The sequence below is a fragment of the Varroa destructor genome, unplaced genomic scaffold (genome assembly GCF_002443255.2).
Source record: "Varroa destructor unplaced genomic scaffold, Vdes_3.0 BEIS01000007.1, whole genome shotgun sequence".
Lineage (NCBI taxonomy): Eukaryota > Metazoa > Arthropoda > Arachnida > Mesostigmata > Varroidae > Varroa > Varroa destructor.
Window position 1 is genome coordinate 536731 of NW_019211460.1, and position 18342 is coordinate 555072.

At 44.4% G+C, this 18342-nt stretch overlaps 1 protein-coding gene across 1 annotated transcript in view; it reads left to right on the forward strand.

Annotated features, from left to right (window-relative positions):
* The first annotated feature begins 1540 nt into the window (after positions 1-1540).
* Positions 1541-18342, forward strand: part of LOC111253605 (uncharacterized) — a 30536-nt gene continuing 13734 nt past the window's right edge. The window contains exon 1 of the mRNA XM_022813278.2: positions 1541-1844. The gene's annotated coding sequence lies outside the window, so the exon portion shown is untranslated. The remainder of the gene's footprint in view (positions 1845-18342) is intronic.

An 18342-nucleotide genomic window follows, 5' to 3' on the forward strand; every position in this document is an offset into this window, starting at 1 on the left:
CTTGCTTAGAACAGAAGAAAAGCTGGCTTGTACAATTTGATACTCTGACCGTCCTTGAGGCTTACATAAGCGACTTATTTTACTAATATTTACTCGTAGTATGCACTTCTACTCGAACTATCGAGCTTCAAAAATAGCATTTCAACGCTAGGGTCTTGAATTCAAGCCTTACCTAACACCTAATGCTTTTTGAGGGTGTTTCTGATGATTTCTCAGTGAACTGGCGTTCAGTAGCGTGGAAATCGTCACCCAACATCTCTGCAATTCTAATTTTGAAAGCTTAGCATAAGAATGCTTGGGCAAAGAAGTTTTATAACACGGGTAAGAAAAAGCTCTACGAACGTTCTTAAATTTAACAATAGGCATACCTGAGTGTAGTCCCGATCAGCGTACGTAGCGTGCATAGAAGAAGCCAAAGATGAAATTGTTTTTAAGGTGTTTCTTGCATAGTTAGCGGAGTTGTGATTTTAGTCAGCGGTGCTCATCTATTTCAGGCGGCGTCCGACTGTTACAGCTAACTAGACCGATTATAAAAATCACTTTTATGACGGAACATCAGGAATTTCAAGACAGGCATCGTGATGGTGAGGTTAGAACGCTACGAGACACATCCACACGCTCGTGTGGCAGAAGCAGCGATCTAATGCCTTTGACTCCTGCATGAACCTTTCAGAGAAGTCTGCTGAGGTTGAATGAGGCAGAGAAATCTCTTGGGAGGAGATCGCTCACGATTGGCACCCTATTCTAATCAGGCCCGGCTCCTCCGATATTGTTCTCTCAACTCGTGACTGGTGATCTCGTGAAGGTGGATATAATGTACCAAGCTTCGTTTTTAAGGCGATGGCTGAGAAGAGACTGCTCGGATAGTTTGCAACAGAAAACTGGCAGTGTAAAGCAATGTACGTCGTCAGCCGCTAAACGAACAGAATCTTTATTTGTGGTTAGGAAAAGTACGTTGATAATATCGTTGCCCGCCGGTTTCTCTAGATCAGGGGAACAAAAGACGTTTGATTTACTCATTAAATCCACTAGCCACATTGGTCACTGACATCTACAGTTATCGACTGAAATCATAGAAGCCCGACAAGAGCTAGAAAAAAAAAAGTTCGTGTGGCGTTCTGTGTAGCTAAATATAAATTCAAGCATGTGCTCTTAGTGGAACAATGTTCAGAGGTGAAAAATAGTCGAAGTGGTGCAGACGGCTCATTTAATCGCCATCCAGTACATCCACTTTTCCCTCGTAAGGCAAATTGCCCGTGTTAAGTTCATGCCGTCCCCTTTATTCTCTGTAAATTCAAATTGCATCGTTTGCTCCACTACCTTTAAAGCGCCGAACTTCGTGTCGCATACCTCAGCGGGGAAGGTGCTGCAGCAGGCCGATGAGGTGGCCAGCCAACTAGCACCAAAGCTAGCCGAAGACCACATACAGAAGAAGCAGCAGCGGCGACGGCGGCGGTAAATAGTTGAGAGAGGGTAAGAGGCAAGGGTCGAGTCGGGACGGTCTTCGAAGTGGCGCCAGCGAAGTCGTTCCGAAAGCGGATAGCCGGGCGTCACAATCCGCAGGACCTGTCGGTCGTTGGACGCAACTTGTGTTCACGCTTCACCATTCGCTATTCGGTCGTCGGTGGGGCGCCAGAAAACTTCGTGCCGGCGTTCGGCGCTATCCATGGTGCGACCTCGACCTTCGTGTGCGCGTCGTCTTACAGTTTACCTTCAACATCTCACTCAGGATAGTTCCTGAAGAACTGTCGGAGTATAAAAGGCGAAATAGGCATCGTTCTCAAAGAAGTCCTCAACGTCTCAAACTCAGCGTTCTCCATCTCGTCGACAAAAGTGCGAAACAGGTGATGAAGCTCATAAAACTACTAATTACTCTACTAAAAGTTCTTGCATAATGCGACCGATTTTTTTTGCTAATACTTTTAACATCGTTTGTGCCTTGACACTTATCTAAATGTGATCACTCAATGTAAGCTTGCTTGCATATCTTATAAATGCTGTTCAATTCTAATTATCTCATACCAAGCTTCGAAGAAGTTAAATTTTCAATATTAGAATCCAATGCATAGATACCAATTTTGCTTTGACTTACCAAAGCAATCCATGGTTAAGTTAGTGATTAGACATAAGATTAGTGCAATGGGCTTTCTTTGTGAGTCGTCTTGGGCTGGTGTAAGCTTGGTGCTGCCGCCATCGATTCCGTCGTTTTAGACGCTCTTCGGCGCGCCGTCAGCTCGCCGGTCTTACGCCATATTCAAGTTGCCAACAGGCCTTTCAAGGTCTGCGTGTTACCGCCCAAACAGCGCTGACTTGCATTGAATGTGGGCAACTTAACGCCTTGTGGGTCAAGACGACTTTGTCTAAATCACTTGGTAACTAGACAGTGCCGTACTGCGTATGCCCATTTTCGCCACGCCGTCGAATTATCACAACTTATTCCTTTAACAGACGCACTGCCCTAGTTGGTATATGATATTTCACACTGCATTGAGCTCCTCATTATAGCAGAAGCAAGCTGGTCCGGAGACGCTTTGTTTCCTGTTCTCTTGCGTTAATTTCCATGGATTTCCATGAAGTCCCTGCAAGCGAGCGGCCTCTTCTTGTTCGTGGTAGAGCTGCTGTCACCGCGTGTTAGCGATAAGGAAAGTCTAAAACGGCGGTGCTGATTCTGTGGCGGCAGCAGCAGCAGCAGCTGCCTCTAAAGGAATGCGTCTCAGCGGCGATGTCAGTGAGGCGTCATGATGATTTTGCGTCGTCCAGCGTCCGTTTAGGAATCACACCGAAGTGACCTGCCTTTACGTGCGGACAAACAAGAAAAACTGGTTCCTACAAACCGATGCCGATAATTTTAGTCGAGGCTACAGTTCTGCCAGAATTTTTTTTATCGTCCTAGAAGAACGTCAAAACTTCTATACATGAGGCGCATGGTCTTCGCTGGGCGTTTCGCTCCGCAGGAAAACTTAGCCGAGCAGGCAAAAGGAAAGGGCGAAATAAGAGCGCGAACAAAATACTATAGAAACAAAATTTGAAAGAGAAACGCTAAACATTTTGGGGCGTTTTAGGGATTCGTCTTTCTCTGTGCCATCTTTCATATTTTATGAATGCTTATGGCTGCCGCTACCGCCGCCGCTAAACGAGCCAGGCTCAGGGAGTCGTTGGCTCAGGAACGGTCTGTCGGACCTCGTAGTGGTGAGGCTATTTTTATTTAAGGTTCACGCCTCCCCCAGCGTTATCGTCGTGGCCAAGCTAACCTCTGGCCTGATTTGAGGACCTCCGATCCGAGCATTGATAATGTCTATTTCACCGCGTTCGCTAATAACCCGTCCTTGTGTTCGCCTTAGTGTGGGGCGGGGCGGGGCGGGGCGGGGGGGGGGGGGGTGCAGGCCAAGACAATCCCTGCGGTGCTGTCTGAGGCCCAGCGAACTCAATTGCTTCTTCTTCAGTGATGATGGCGACGCTGGTGGCGGCAGGTGCCGCAGCAGGGGTTGAAACGGCCGAATGGCTAATCTTGGGAGGTGCCTCGAACGTCTTCGTTTTTTACTTTCATACCATGAATATATATCGAGGCTGCCGCTATCGCTCCCGTCCAGATAGTGTCCTTCGGGGCACGTCGTTGAAAAACCGCTACGCAATCCTTGTTGTTGTTATCACAATCATTATCATCCCTCGGCCAGGAGTTGTGCATCTCGCCTTAGCCTTTTTTCTCTCGTCTATCCAAGGCTCCGCTTGGCCTCATTCTCAGTTGGACAAGCTAGATACACCGAAGCACTTGCCGTCATGTGGTAGTTAGTGCTCCGGTTCATGAGATAGATGCTACAAAGTGAGTAAAATTGCGAGCTGCTGCTTCGCCTTCACACGTCTACTTGACTCCTCAAGTCCTTGAATGAAGCCACTCACTCGTTGAGACTCACTGGCTTACTGCTATAGACAGCTAGATAGTTAGCTGTGGCACAGAAGCGGTTATCCGGTGCCTCTAGGGGCCTCTCGAAAGACAGACATACAGAGGGATCATGCACAGTTTCTTTGTACGGTCGGCTTTTTGCGTGGAACAAGTCCATATTGCCAACGATGGAAGTGATGGCAACACGACGCCAACGGCGACAGCAACAACGATAACAACAACGCCAAGTTTGTAGGTTAAAGCGCGCGCAACGTTTCTAGATCACAATTGACGCCGACGATGGCTGACGGGCGGAGTGGAGTGTGGCCACGTTTACGTTTTCTAGGAATCTTTTGGCCTCGTCGTCGCAGAATAGGATGCGCTATGTGCCGAGTTGGCACCTTTGTTGCGTAGCCCGACCTACGTCGATCGCATCGCCTAGCCTATCATAGTTTAGGTTTCGCGCGTCCAGTCAGGGATCGTCGCTGCTTTCCATGGCCAGCATCACTCAGAGTTTTCATATTCGCGCTGGGGCAGCGTAGGGCAGTACTCCCGACTATTTTTACTTGGCAGCGCATGTCGTCTTGGGAAACTGCTGCAGCATCGCGTAAATCCTACAGTTTACTGTTAAATACACAGAAAATACGGGAAAATTGTCAGAAGATTAGGAGGTACGCTCTTTTTCTGCCAAAACTTTCCAGCGGATGCCCGACAGAACAGGTGAAGCGAGTTGACTTCGCAGCTTCTTGAGTAACGTTTGAAAGAAAGTGAGAAATAGACGCGGACCAAGAGTTATCGTTTATATGTCACATAAGTCTTTCTCGGCAAGAACTGCTTATTTTTTTGTTTTAGTTACCCTTCTGTTAATGTTACTCAAAACACCGTTCTAGGTCGTTACGCGCTATACGTACTACGCTTGCGATTAAATCACGGCGCTCAAAGGCTATTATTTAAAATATGCTTTTCTCGAAAAGAGCTCGAACCTCCTCCTCTATGCATACCATTGTATATAGGCATATTTCGAGGAGTGTGATTCAGAGAACTGCCATTTCTCTCTTACGTGTTTGCCCCCTTCTGCATCCCGTCCCATCTACACGCCGTCCTTCCTATACAAAGGCTGTATGGTCTTACTGTGATGCGTTCGCTCTCGAAACGGCTACCCAGCGTCTTCAAAGGTCGCCTTGATCTCCTCTGTATCTTGATGAGTAAGATTAACCCGCGCAAGCATTGAGGTTACAGTTCACCTGAACACTTCGGCGCTTCTTCGGCGTTTCGGCACTTCAGTACGACGCTTTCTATTCTCTTACACTTCGAAAGTTGAAAACCCGACGAAACAGTTCGGCTACCACAGCGGCAATTCGGTCGCTGTTGCTACTTTTTCATGTTCCTTCTTTCTGGTATACTGCTTGTGATAATGGTGGCGACTGTGTCCGTGTACATATATATATAGCTGGTTGCCTGTCTGCCTGTCTATCTAACCATCGCTGATGCATTTTCTTGGCATCCGCCGTCCTGATGGCGGGTTACCGGCCGAAGTCGGCGGCCGGCGCGGCCGCAGCAGCGGCAACCCGACGGCCTTCGGCTTCTCCGAAGCGCCGCGGGATCTCTTCTCCGTCGGTCGTCTACTTCAGTCGTCGGTCTGTCCGTTCATTCACTCGTTCGTTCGTTCGTCGGCCTGTCCCCCCGCTGATCGTTGCTCAGCCCTCACACGGTGTCTGTTTGATTGTGTGAATATATGTGTGCGCATAGGGCGGTTGTGTGCATTTCTGCTCGTTGGCTTCGTCGGTTAAACTTGTCGCCATCATCATCCGCAACAGCAGCCGCATCTCGACGGTGCTGCCGCCCCTGTTGCTTCGTTGCTATCACTGCTGCTGCTGCTGCTGCTGTCGCTGTCGACTTCGCTCTGCGGTGTGCGTCTCGTTTCACCCCGGCGTCAGCTCTTCAAATCTCGGCATGTCTTCGGCAACATCGTCAACGAACGAACGAACGATGGCTGTTCGCGCGGTGACTTGTGCGACGAGCACGACATCGACTGCAACGGCCTCGCCACTCTATCGCTTCGTGGGCTGCCGTCGTACGTAGTACGCTGTACTGCCACTACGATTAGTTAGTGTTGTTCGGTAGCTGGTGTTGCCTGCCTTCTGTTCCTGTTGTTGTATGTCGATTTATCCACTGATCCGTCCCCAGTTTATCTGGCAGCTACTCCTCTTGTATAGGTTCGTTCGGCGACACGTAGTGCATTAATGTCGTGTTACTACAATACGCCCCGCTCCTAGTATATTTGTTGCTAACAATGCCCCCCTAGATGTTCAGTGACGCGCATGACGACACGTTTTACCCTGTTTGTCCCGTAGCGGAGGCCTCGACTCTAGCAATGAAACTTGTTCAACATTTACGCTGTGTATCCATTCAATAGTAGATGTTTGTTTGCGTTGTTAGCCAGAATTGAAATCTAATAGCAGCGCAACAATATTGTTTGTTGGGGGCGACGACAAACGCGGATGATGGCCGCCGGACGTCGGCCACTCTCCAGTAGTCCCTCTGTCATCCGCCGCTCATGTTCGTTGTCCCGTATTGAATTGCACGTTTCATACAGCAGCAGCAGCAGTAGCAGTAGTAACAGTCAGTTGCTGAGCCGAGTGCATGCACGTGTGACTTTTATGGCTGGTTGGGGACGAAGGATAGACTGACACGTCGGGGGATGATCTCTGTCGTGGATATAATCGGACGCCTCTGATGATCGTATTTCGATCGCTAATGACGTTGCGACTGAACGTTTTAAATCATGCGACAACAATTCAGCCAAATCCGCTCCACGGACCAGTTTATCCGGATTGTCCACGCATCAGGTGGCAACACCTGTACAAGCAAGGACGCTCTTCAGACTACTTGGCGATTACAGAATTACTGCTAATGCTGCGACTCGTCGAGATGACGTTTGCAGTGACCGAATACGCGGTTTATGCTAGGTATTAGTCGACTATGGCTTGAAAGCAAACAAAAGACGCTCCACTGTGAACAAGAATGAATCATATTCGGCTAGTACAAACTGTGTACGTATAGAATAAGGAAAGATTATTGACGTGTGTGCGCGAGGACAAGATTAACAAGAGGAAAAACAATGTCTGACTTGTTCGTTTTGCTACTTAGAGACTATTCTTCTTATTCTACCTTGGTCCATATTGATTGAAATTATACAATGTGTTCTTTTGACTTGGAATGTTTATAAATCTATTTCTTATGTTACTTGTCTCTGCTTTTCTCTCTTTCTTCTACTTTCTCTGATTTTGATCTAATTTCTATCCTTTAGAAGCGCTAATTGTTTGTTCCTGTTTCTCTTAATGCTTACGACTATATCCGCATGGCCGCACGTTTCTGCTAGCAGCTTCTACTAACTGCAAAATTATTGCATGAAAATCGACATGCGTCAGTAATCGATCACCGAGTTAGTTGATTCAGAATAGAAAACTAACAGAACAACAAGAACGTTTGAAGAGTTGTTGACCGCTGGAATACAGAGACGTCGCTATGACGATACCTCAATGAACGTGCCGCTCGTCAACGACGAAGAGATCCAGTTAGCGTTGCTTCTTTTCTTTGGTTATCTAGCTGTATGAGTGATGAGTTCGCCCAAAGTGTCATAAAGCTAGGTTACCAAAGTTAAAAACAATTCGCATTCTCGTCGACTGCGCCATACCGTAACAGAATTATTTCGAATTTTACGAAATATTGCCTTTAACTGATGTCGGCCAATGCTAATCAAACTGAGAGCGTCCCTCAGCCTTATGAAATGCTTGTGACAAAATAGCAAGTAAGTATCAGTTACCGTTCCTTTCTATTTTCGCAAAATTCAATTCGACTATTAGATGTCAGGTAGCGGTAGCAGCACATGGATAGGGTCGATATTTTTCTCAAAGAGGTAAACAACGCATATCGCGGTTAACACTGCCATCGCTATTCTGCGAATGTAATAGAAATATGATGAGTCCGCAGACGAAATTCTAAGCTATGCCTGCTTGGTGTCACCTTTAAGGTGCCTCTAACGGCCACATAACCTAGATGTCTAGGTAAGCACAGAAGCTCAGCGAAGGAACATATTCTGCTGTTACGTCTATAGACGGACGACTAGAACGGAAGAATAACTATCTCATGGCGTTCTGCTAACGAAGCGCTGATCGTACGCTGTACCTTTCTAGCTTCAATTTGAAATAGCCAATGAGGAACAAACCATACCCGTTCACTTCATACGATGAGCGACAAAGTCGATTCGTCTAAGAAGGGTACGGATCTCGTGACAGTGCGTGCTAGATCTTCGTGATGGAACCTTGCAGTTAGCTGTTCCAATGGTTTAATTACGTCTGTAACCACATAGGGGAAGTGATGCTACGTATAAATGCCGGTGCTTCACGTTAGTGAATTACCTCTGTTGTCTCAGCGTCTATTCTAGCCTTAAATATGAGCTTAAGCTATTGATCGAACAAAACACTCGATGATCAGAAATACAGCTATCCGGATCTAAATATGGCTTTTAGGGCAACATAAAATAATTGTCGCTAAAACATTATCATTCATCGTAAGTGTACGAGGTGTGAACATCCATTGCATTTAACCTTGCATCAGTCCTCACAGAATCGAACGCAATCTGAGCTACGAAGAGATTTTTGTGTATATTAAAAAAGCTAACAGCCGAAATTATCAAATCAAAAACGTTCCTTATCGAATTGTTCTATTTAGCTGTTATTTCTATAGAGATTGAAAGAGAGCAGAATTAGTCTACCGTATTGAGCACGCCGGTGCCAAGTGGAAGCCTGACCGTTAAACCTCAATCAATAGGCACCCTAAGCTTGGTTGACTTAACGAAATAATATGATCACCTTCATGACCGTATCCAATGGGAGTCGGAGGTTTAGGACGCGAACTTGCGTGAACATTTTCACAACAATTGACAACTGATTTCTTTAATGCTGCTAACCATATGGACTGACAAGTAAATGTGTATTAAAAAATCCCATGATATCATCTGTGGGCTGACTAACATGATTAGCGACCGAAGGGCAAAAGAATGTAACAAGTTCAAGATAGATCCGGTTCTTAAATAGCTGAAGATTTGTCACTTGTTTGACTGCCATTTGTAGGTTTATATTTTCCAGCGAAAGATCTGATAGACTTGCACAGGCAGCATGGTTACTCAAGAGGAATTGCCAAGAATTTGCTAGTTAAGCGTATGGAAGCATCTTAGAATATGTAGTTAGCTTAAAAATTGCTAAAGTTGAACAATCTTGATTTAATTGTATATTTAAATATATATATTTAGTATATACGCTGATTCATTGCTCTACCTATCTATATTAGTCAATAGAAGTACTCAGCAAAGTCTCGTGAGGGCCCTTACATTGATTCAACACAGAATGAAAATTAGATAACCTGCCATGGAAAAAAAATCACGACAAGTATAGAGCATAAGAAACGTGCTTATTGCGATCTATATTCCATAGACTCCAAACTGGACAGAATGTGCTTCCAGTTAAGGGTTTGACGCCCCCTAATAGCAATTTACCATCTGTGCGTCATTGGAGTCATATATAAGTCTACTATAAAAGCTCTCAAACCAAACTTCTTAAGGAATTGTTACTATTATCGTTAACAGTATTGCACGCAAGCACACACATACATATTGCCCCAGTGCATATTTACAGTTGAATTTTGTAGATTCATACACAGTACAGGAGAAACAGATCAGTACGGCGTTTGTACGGTAGTTTCAAATATGTAGTATAGATTTACGATTTTATCACCCGCCTGTATCCATACGCTAAACGTCATCGGTAGTTTAGGATACTGGGATTTGCCTTTTTGCACAGCTTTTTTCTTCGGCAAAGTTTTTCAATAAGCCGAAAAAACAATGACTAATCCATCATCGGACGCCAGCTACTCTGTCTTTGAACGTTGATTTAGCTGTTTCGATTTAAGTGCGTTCTGAATACCGAAAGACGAATAGTTCTTGGCTTAAGAAGTCTTGTCCCCCTCTTCTAGAGCTGAAAGATACGTGTAGACTGTGTATGTGGGCTGTGTACAGGGAAGAGATTGTGTTTGCTACGAAAAGCTGTGGGTATAACAAAATTCGACCCATAAAATACCTTTGCCTCCTTTGTTATTAGTAGTTGTCGGTCGGCTATCAAACAAAGCGTCGCTATTTCGTACGCTTTGTGGCGGCTGGCTACTGGTGACTAACTGCTGCTTTTGCAGAATTCTCTGGACTGTTGCCATCGTCATTGCGAAGGGCACTAAAAGGATGACACGCTGAATGCGTAGTCGCTTGCCAGAAATTACGATTTCCTGTATATTTGCGTCGCTCAGATTCAAATTCAAAGCCATAAAGATTGATTAAACTACAATGGAAGTCTATACTCATCGCTTTTTAGCCATCGTTTCCTTATGATGTCATCCTGTGTTTTATCGAATAGCATCATATTAATGGTGATGGCAAACCCATTCAAGAGATGTCCTTATTGTGATTCTACTATTAGGGTCCTAAAATTAACACTCAGAGCGCTCTCATTATTGGTAATATTCGGTACTACTGGCAACAGGGATCTACAATGCTCTATAGCTAGTTCTGCCCGTAGGTGAAAGCGAATCCACATATTTATCTTAATTTTTTTAGCTACCATCGAAAAAAAAATTACTCTTTTTAGTCGAATAATGTGCCGCGCGGGCTAGAGCAGATAACTGAACGAGTTCGTTTAGCTTCTTCTTGATCAGACAAACTTACCTTCTCTTCGAAGCAAATCTTGGAACTCGTTCAATATTGGTGCCAAGCTTCAAGGTATCGCTAGAACTATTGATGTCCATATCTACAAAAGCACACCTGAAGTGACGCCCATCAAATGGATAGGCAGTCAACAGAAGATCAACGTCGATGTACGTACGCATCGACCGTTTTGTGTAATTCAGCTAACTTGGTCCATCTTTTTCGCGGAACAGTTTACGCGCGGAGAATGGAAATTTGTATATTGTTGTAAATACTTGTGTGTATCACAGAAAGAGGCATATTTAGAAGTACAACGCTTCGAGAATATCAATTTTCTATAGAGCATAAAGATCGTGTTTTTTACGGGATGTAGGTGCGCGCCTTCTCCACAGAGTCGGCATCATGTTCTGATGTTGAAAATGAAGTGAATACATGTAAAAAGAAAATAATTAACAAGTAAAATCGAATACAATAAGACCTAATTTGCACAATTTCTGAGAAAGATTTCAACCGTTGGAATCGTAATAACAAGCTTTTTAAATAATAGCAAATGCTTATTTTCCAAAATTGCCAACGGTGGTTTACCTATGTGACGCGCATAACGTATTTCCTAATCATAATGGCATCTGTCAGCTTTCAAATTACCTTTCTTTCTGTCTTTGTCTCGCAGTTGCGCCGTGTGAAATTATTACACGTTAAGGAAATAGCTGGCATAGATGCTGGCCACCGATGGTGGCCTCAGGACAACATGGAGCTACAAAAGGCCGATCCGCAATATGTCTATCTTACTCTCCTTATGTAATAGACGCTAAAAGTAAAGTGTAACGTCTCGAAACGTTCGATTTCTTCCTTACGATCCATACCAAATTGTATGGAGTAAGGTATAATTTTTTCAGGACAATTTTAGTACGGTTAGCGTTTCTAGGCTAAGTGTGAAGATGGGACGCTTGCGACCATTGATTATCGCAACTACCGTTTCTATATACGCTGTTTAATGGGATTGCGCGCAATTTTTGAAAACAAATCATCATTCATCTCAATGTCTACAAGATAAACTTGATATTTTTTTACACTCTCCAGATTCTCTTTAATATACACTGAAACCCTTTTTCTGTAATGAGCGCCAGGTAGGGAGTATGAACCCAACAGCCCCATCAGTAATGGCAGCGCACTGCTATATCGTGATGCGGCAGTTTTTGACACTGATTTAGCAAAGCAAGCAAAGTTGATTGATCGCGGGGTTCATAGACCTCAGCCTCTCGTTGGATCGCTTTACATTCAAATACTTCTGACGTCTCGAATGCCGTATTACAGGCGGCCACCATAGTTATTCAGCAATGATTTTCACTTACTTCAGAGAAATTTCACTCATTTGATGGAAGCATAGTATGCTCTTCTACGGGCTGGTCCAGATAAGATAATTTCGATGCTAAAAATTCAGGCCATTTGGAAAAACATTTTTCTTTTAGTCTAAATCAACTTTATCTGCAGCATAACATTTAATATAACGCGATTTAATTGTCGTAATAACACTGCATATAATAATTGTTCTAGTTGTTGGTTTTCCTATTGAAAGTCAGTAAACAGCAACTGGCATAGATGTAGACATCGAAACGTAAACAACCGTTTGTGACTAGTGTGGTCATTCACAAAATTACAATATATTAGGAAATCCCCGCTTTACTTGAAAGCAATAAAAACTAAAAAGATCCTTTATTTATTTTATTTTGAGATGAGCACGTTATTAAACGACGGCCCTGTCATGACCTACGGCCTGTTTGTGTATCGCCTATGTCTCCATTACAATTCCAATTTGCGGCTCCTACAGTCGAAATTATAATGGACAGCAAAAAAAAAAAAGTAGACTTAGCATAATACCGAAAACTATTGAATAGTCAGAAGTCGATAAGATCATTCCAATTTTCACTAAAGATCAAAATGGTCCATAAATAAAAGAGACTAGCACGTTTAATACACGATCTTTCCTACTACAAGCTGCTAGTTAGCCTAAAAACATGGTTATGTCAAGGGACGTATTCCGTATAGGTTTAGGGTTGATCCAGATACCCACGGTTGACTCTTTTCAAGACGAAAAATGTTTAAAATCAGTTTATAGGTTCAGCTTGGCTAAAGCTTCGAGAACCTTGCGGGAGCCTACGCATTCTAAAGCCTTGAATCTCATTTCGGCCAATGACGCGGTGTAGCTTGGTCAGCAAAAACTGCGATGATACTAGCGACCAACAATAGGAAATAGGGCCTGCCCGGATAGACGTCTTATAAGCAGCCAGCAAAACACCACAGATCTAAATGCGTTACAGCATTTGAGTATGGTGACCACGCTTTGTTTATCATCGTTGATACGTTTCAAATGCATTCACCAGCTGAGCTTTTAAATATCCGAAGGATTTCAAAGGATAAACCCGTTCTCGGCAAAGGCATCGCAAAAAGTTTTGCATGATCCAGTTGGAGTGGAAAAAAAAACGTGAACTTCTTTTCCATTTGCTTTACGTACACCCAACAATCTATCTAACATTAGCGCCGGCTTTCATGTTTATGGTGCGGTGAACGCCTGCAATATAGACCCGTATACATAAATATTAGTCAAAATAGGATAGACCGCCAATGCCGCTAGTGGCATAAGTGCTCGCAACCGGCATGCCACCTTGGGCTGCGGGTTAAGCTGTTGTGACTATGTCGAGGTTAGCTCAGTGTTATCACTCCGCTAATAATCAGCAATGCTTTGTTCAGAGTAGGCTGTGCTGACGCTGGTACTTCGTGTACAGCCCCGTAAAGCGAACGATAAAAACACAGCAAGCGGGCTCAGGTATTCGCACTAACCCGGCAAAAACACATAGACTCACACACACACAGACACACACAAACACAAACAGTCCGACTTTGATCTATCGTTCACCCTTATACATCGATAACCGTTGGACCTGCACTATGCATTTTTATTACACACTACTATGAAAATATTTTTACAGTGATATATAACGGGTAATATATATACGATGATTTTGTTTTCGCCGGCCGAGCGCGTTCTCGATCGAGCGCAACAAGTGCCTAGGTAAATCGATGCCCGCGGCCATCTTCTTCGATTTCTTTTCGGCTTTAGTGGACCAGACCGTGGGAGGGATAACGGGAGAAAAATGGTTAATTCGTCTTGGTGCCTCGTACATTGTCGTCGATTCTATGGGCCAGGAAGCGTCTGCCTGCTCTACGCTACGGTAGCGTGGCTTTTCTTTTGCATGCTCCGTTCTGTAGTTGTTTTGACTTCGCGTGTGCGACGCGGTACAAACGCTAGCAGCGGTCGCAGCATGAGCCACGGGCGGCAAAGCGTCTGCAGGCGACGGCGGCATCGACAGCGCCACGTCGTTGCCTCGGCAGCATCGAAGCAAAGAGCGAAATCCTGAATCTCGATAATTTCTGCTTCATTAAATCCAACGATGTCGGTTCGTGCTATCTCTGCCCCCTCCCCTCCGTCTCATTCTTTCCGCGCTTTTTCTCCTGTTGGGCCGCTCTACGGGAGCGCCATCAGGCATCGCTCGGAGCCTCTCCTTGTCCGATTCAGTCGTCTTCGATCCTGAGACCAGACACAGTGAAGGCTGAAGGTAGACTGTTTCTTCTACCGTCGATTCTGCCTTTCTGTTACTTATTTTTCGGCTCTCTCTGTCATGTTGCCAATGTCTTACGCTGTCTAAAGGGACTAGTGAAGATTAAGCGATGTCCTGTCCATTGGCGCAGCGGCACCGGAGACGCCGAAGACCAAAAAAGAAGAAACAGCCCGGAGAAAGCGGGGGGCCGCGGCCGATAACGAGGCGGGCGCCATCTGAGCTTGCCGACCACTGCAGAAACCCCGATACCACAGCGCGTTTACTTTGGGTTCAGATCTTCGCTTCAGTTCTTCGTTCTTCTGCTGCTGAAGAATTCTTCAGCTCTTCACCACGACGGTGAAAAACACTCTCGCTCGCTACCGCTTACTTTTGCTTCAATCCTCCACTGTTTTCGTGCGCGCAGCGAAGTATGAGAAGAAACGCTGGATACTCGGGACAACACGAGGCAGTACACAAGACACAAGAAATGGATGACCTGCCTTGCCCGTCTCGTGTGCAACGGCCGAGCATGATTACTTCGTACTTCGGACCGAAAAGTCTCAGATCGAACTTCGCTCAGTCAGTGAAACAAGGACAGGGGCAAGAGAGTTTCCACCTATGGCTTTTAATTTCGTTTTTCTTTAACTAAGGATATAATCTAAGGCGGTCAGTAAAGATACGTCATGGGTGCACAGAGGTATCTTGATGGCGAGAGACCAGACAGTGAAGCACACAGCGAAGGTGAGGCCAAACGAGCTAGGTAGAAAAAACGAAAAATATACACGGGCGAGCGATAGTTTCAGCAGGCACGACTGGTCGAAATTACCAGCGTTTAGGGGAAGCGCGCGTTCGATCGGTAGGGATACGACGATGGTGGAGGGGAGGTTGGGTACTAAAGATTGTTATACACGTCTAGGTAAGTACACAAGCAGTGTTACATCTGTGCACGGACTTGGTACATGATCGTAAATGGCTTCTGCTTTTATGGAGTATACGGGAAGAGGTACCTAGTTTAATGGAGGTGCTTTTAAATAAACCTGCTATTAATTTTGCAGTTAGACACGACATCTGCTAAACGAAACCTGACACTAAATAAAAACAATTTAGTAACTTGGTTTGTGTTTCGATAAATGTTAATTGTTTGACAATATGCTATGAGTGACAATTTTCAAATTGTGTAGAACGAAAATCTGCATCGATCACTCAGCAGAGTAATTACCAAGAGAAGAATTACATCCTTTGACCACTATTGAAATCGGGTTGAGTTCGGTTTAGAGAAGATGCATAAAACAGGTTCGCCGTATCTGCTCAAACTATTTCCTACAAATGCTAGGTTACAAATACATTGGTGTTGGAAACCAGTATCCGACGAACGCATAACAGTTGTCTTATCTTTTTTCTAGTTGAATTTTTCTTTAGTGTGGTTGAAAAATGCCCGATCAAGTATCATTAATCACGCGAGATTGCATATATAATTAAACCCATGCTTAGCGACCCAATCAATGGAAGCGAGTTGTACTGCGCTCTACCCGGATGATTTTGATCACTTCACAGTTTCAACGTGACACGCATAGATATTTCCTGTCCAATCTCACTATTAAAATGGCGACTGCTACATGGGTCGAAGCGTCACATGAATGACGTTCGTCAAAAGGGACCCTGTTTAACACGGAAGACAGGAATCAAACGTTTCGCCTAATTCAGATTCAACGAAAAAGAGATCAATTTACCTTCTCATCAGTTACCCGGAGCTATCGGAACCAAAACGAAGCTTAAAAGCAATCCACCATAAATCAGCAAGGCAAAGCTCACAGCGCGTTTTCCCTGTTCTAAATAACTGTTGCCTATATTAAGCGTAGTACGGTGGATAGCGGCATATGAACTCGCTACCCTGTTCCGATCGCTGCGAAATCAGCATAGGAAAACAGATACGGCTGCCACGACGTGAACACAATCGTGTCGTCGTTGTATTGGTGCAGTGATGACGTGTCCGTCTGCTCAAGTTGGGGGTAAGGAGTCTCGTCCGGGTTCTAAACCTATGCCCCATTTCGTGCTGGAAGCCAGCTGTCTGAAACGCTGCTTAATGGCACTATCGAACATAGATCTCGAAGCACAACCACATGGGAATAATTTAGATCTCTTTGATCAGGCAGAGAGTACGTTAAACAATACCACGCGGATCAAGCTATCAGAGTGCAGACAGTGGTACGTTAGTTAACATTTGAATTATGATAATAAAAACGCTTCAACAAAGCTAGGCAATAGCGACGAACCTCTATTCCATGATGGCTTGGTCAGTAGCGTATTTGCCTGCGTAATGATACGTTGTAGTCTGGGTTCGAGTTCGGACGGAGGCACTTTTAGCCAGCCGTTTTACGGAACGCCTAATAATAGCCAGACCAAGCATAAAATTCGAAATATAGAAACAACAATAATGTTGAGCATGCAAACGAAATGTACCAACAACAACAACATCCGCTATTGTCAGGAAGCTCTACCGAGCAATTGTGGTTATCATTAAATAGTAAGCATAATGCGTTTTTTTGAAAATCGCAATGGCTAATAAGAGCTTTTAGATGCTGAATTTTCTTCTAATCATTTATATCTGGTCCGGTAAGTGAAAACGGTGTTTTCAAAGAAACGACTCTGTTGAGCTGACTGGAGTGTATGGTAGGTACCTTAGTACTATGTTGTTTTATGGCCTTCTATTACAAAGTTCATTTTGCCCCCTCGATTGAAACTAGCTGCAAAGTTCGACTATAATATTTCTAAAAGTGGAAGTGTGAATGAAATACAATAGGCTTCACGTTGTACTTCGATCGGATCTAGTCAATGCTGAGAAAATTTCGCTCCGTTTTTTTTGGCCTTTTATTGTTGGCTGGCCAAAGGTTGGCTTTGCCTTTATTTCGCTGCATGACTATATGTCTGTCTTTATGGAGATACTCTATCGTTTTCTGCCTGACTCTTGTTGTTGATGCTGACATTGCTGTTCAAGCCGCCTATTTCTCACTTCTCACACGAGGGTTTCATTCTGCGGCAGCAGTCTTTTTTTTACCCATCTTCCCTCCCTTCTCCCCCTCCCCGAAGCCGTCTCAAGATCGTTTGTTGATGGTGGGTAATCTGTCCCGTGGACGAACCTCACGCACCTGCCTCACGGCACGCCATTCGACTGCGCTACGACCGCTTAAGCCAGTGCTGCAGCAGTCGCCCGGTTAATTTTCTGGGAAAGCGATCTGTTCCCAGTAGTAAATCCTCCAGCATCGACTAATTTAAACACGGGCCACAGTGCGCTTGATATCAACGACGAGAAACTACTGCAATTATAGGCGTAGGTTAGTAATATCATCAGCACCCACCATTCGAGAACCCCTGTCAACAGCCATAGCCACCTGAAAAGTCAATGCGCAGATCATTAATAACCTGATTCACAGATTACCTACTACATTTTCATGTTGTGCTTGCACTAGGGGGTTCACCTATGCATTTGTTTTGGCTTATATTCAAGCAGCTCAATTTGCTGGACTATGAGCGGCCTAGCTTGAAAAGTTTTGTTAGCTACTCGTGGATTTCCAAAAAATGGTCTAAATTGCAAAAACTAACAAATAAAAAACGAGCCCTTATCATTTTTACTTGCAAAGCTTAAATATATGCAAATGTCCTAATCAAGTAGATGCTAGCAAACTGTCATGAGTCCTGCTACAACCAAAGCCGGAATTAAGATACCTAACCGAAGGTAAACGCTCCGCACAAACTTAGCTGTTCTAAATACTCAGCTATCATATCCCTAATTCAATCAATTGCGAAAATAGTGATAGGAATCCGGCTCTTACGTATTATAAAGGAATCTATTAGTCACTTGTTTCCCTTCCAAATTACGGCCGCATGTTGAACTAACTGGTTGAAATGACAGATAATGATAATCAATATGTTCATTTTGGACAAACGCTGCCTTTACTGGACATTTCCAGTGAGCGAGCCGTTTAGTTACAACTACGATGTACTAAAACAGTAGCCGCACTTTAATTTTACCACGCAATGAAAACTAGTTCTCAGAGCTGCGAAATTGATTTCATTGCAATGTCTATAGCTGTTCAATGGCTGTTGCAGTTTCCAGA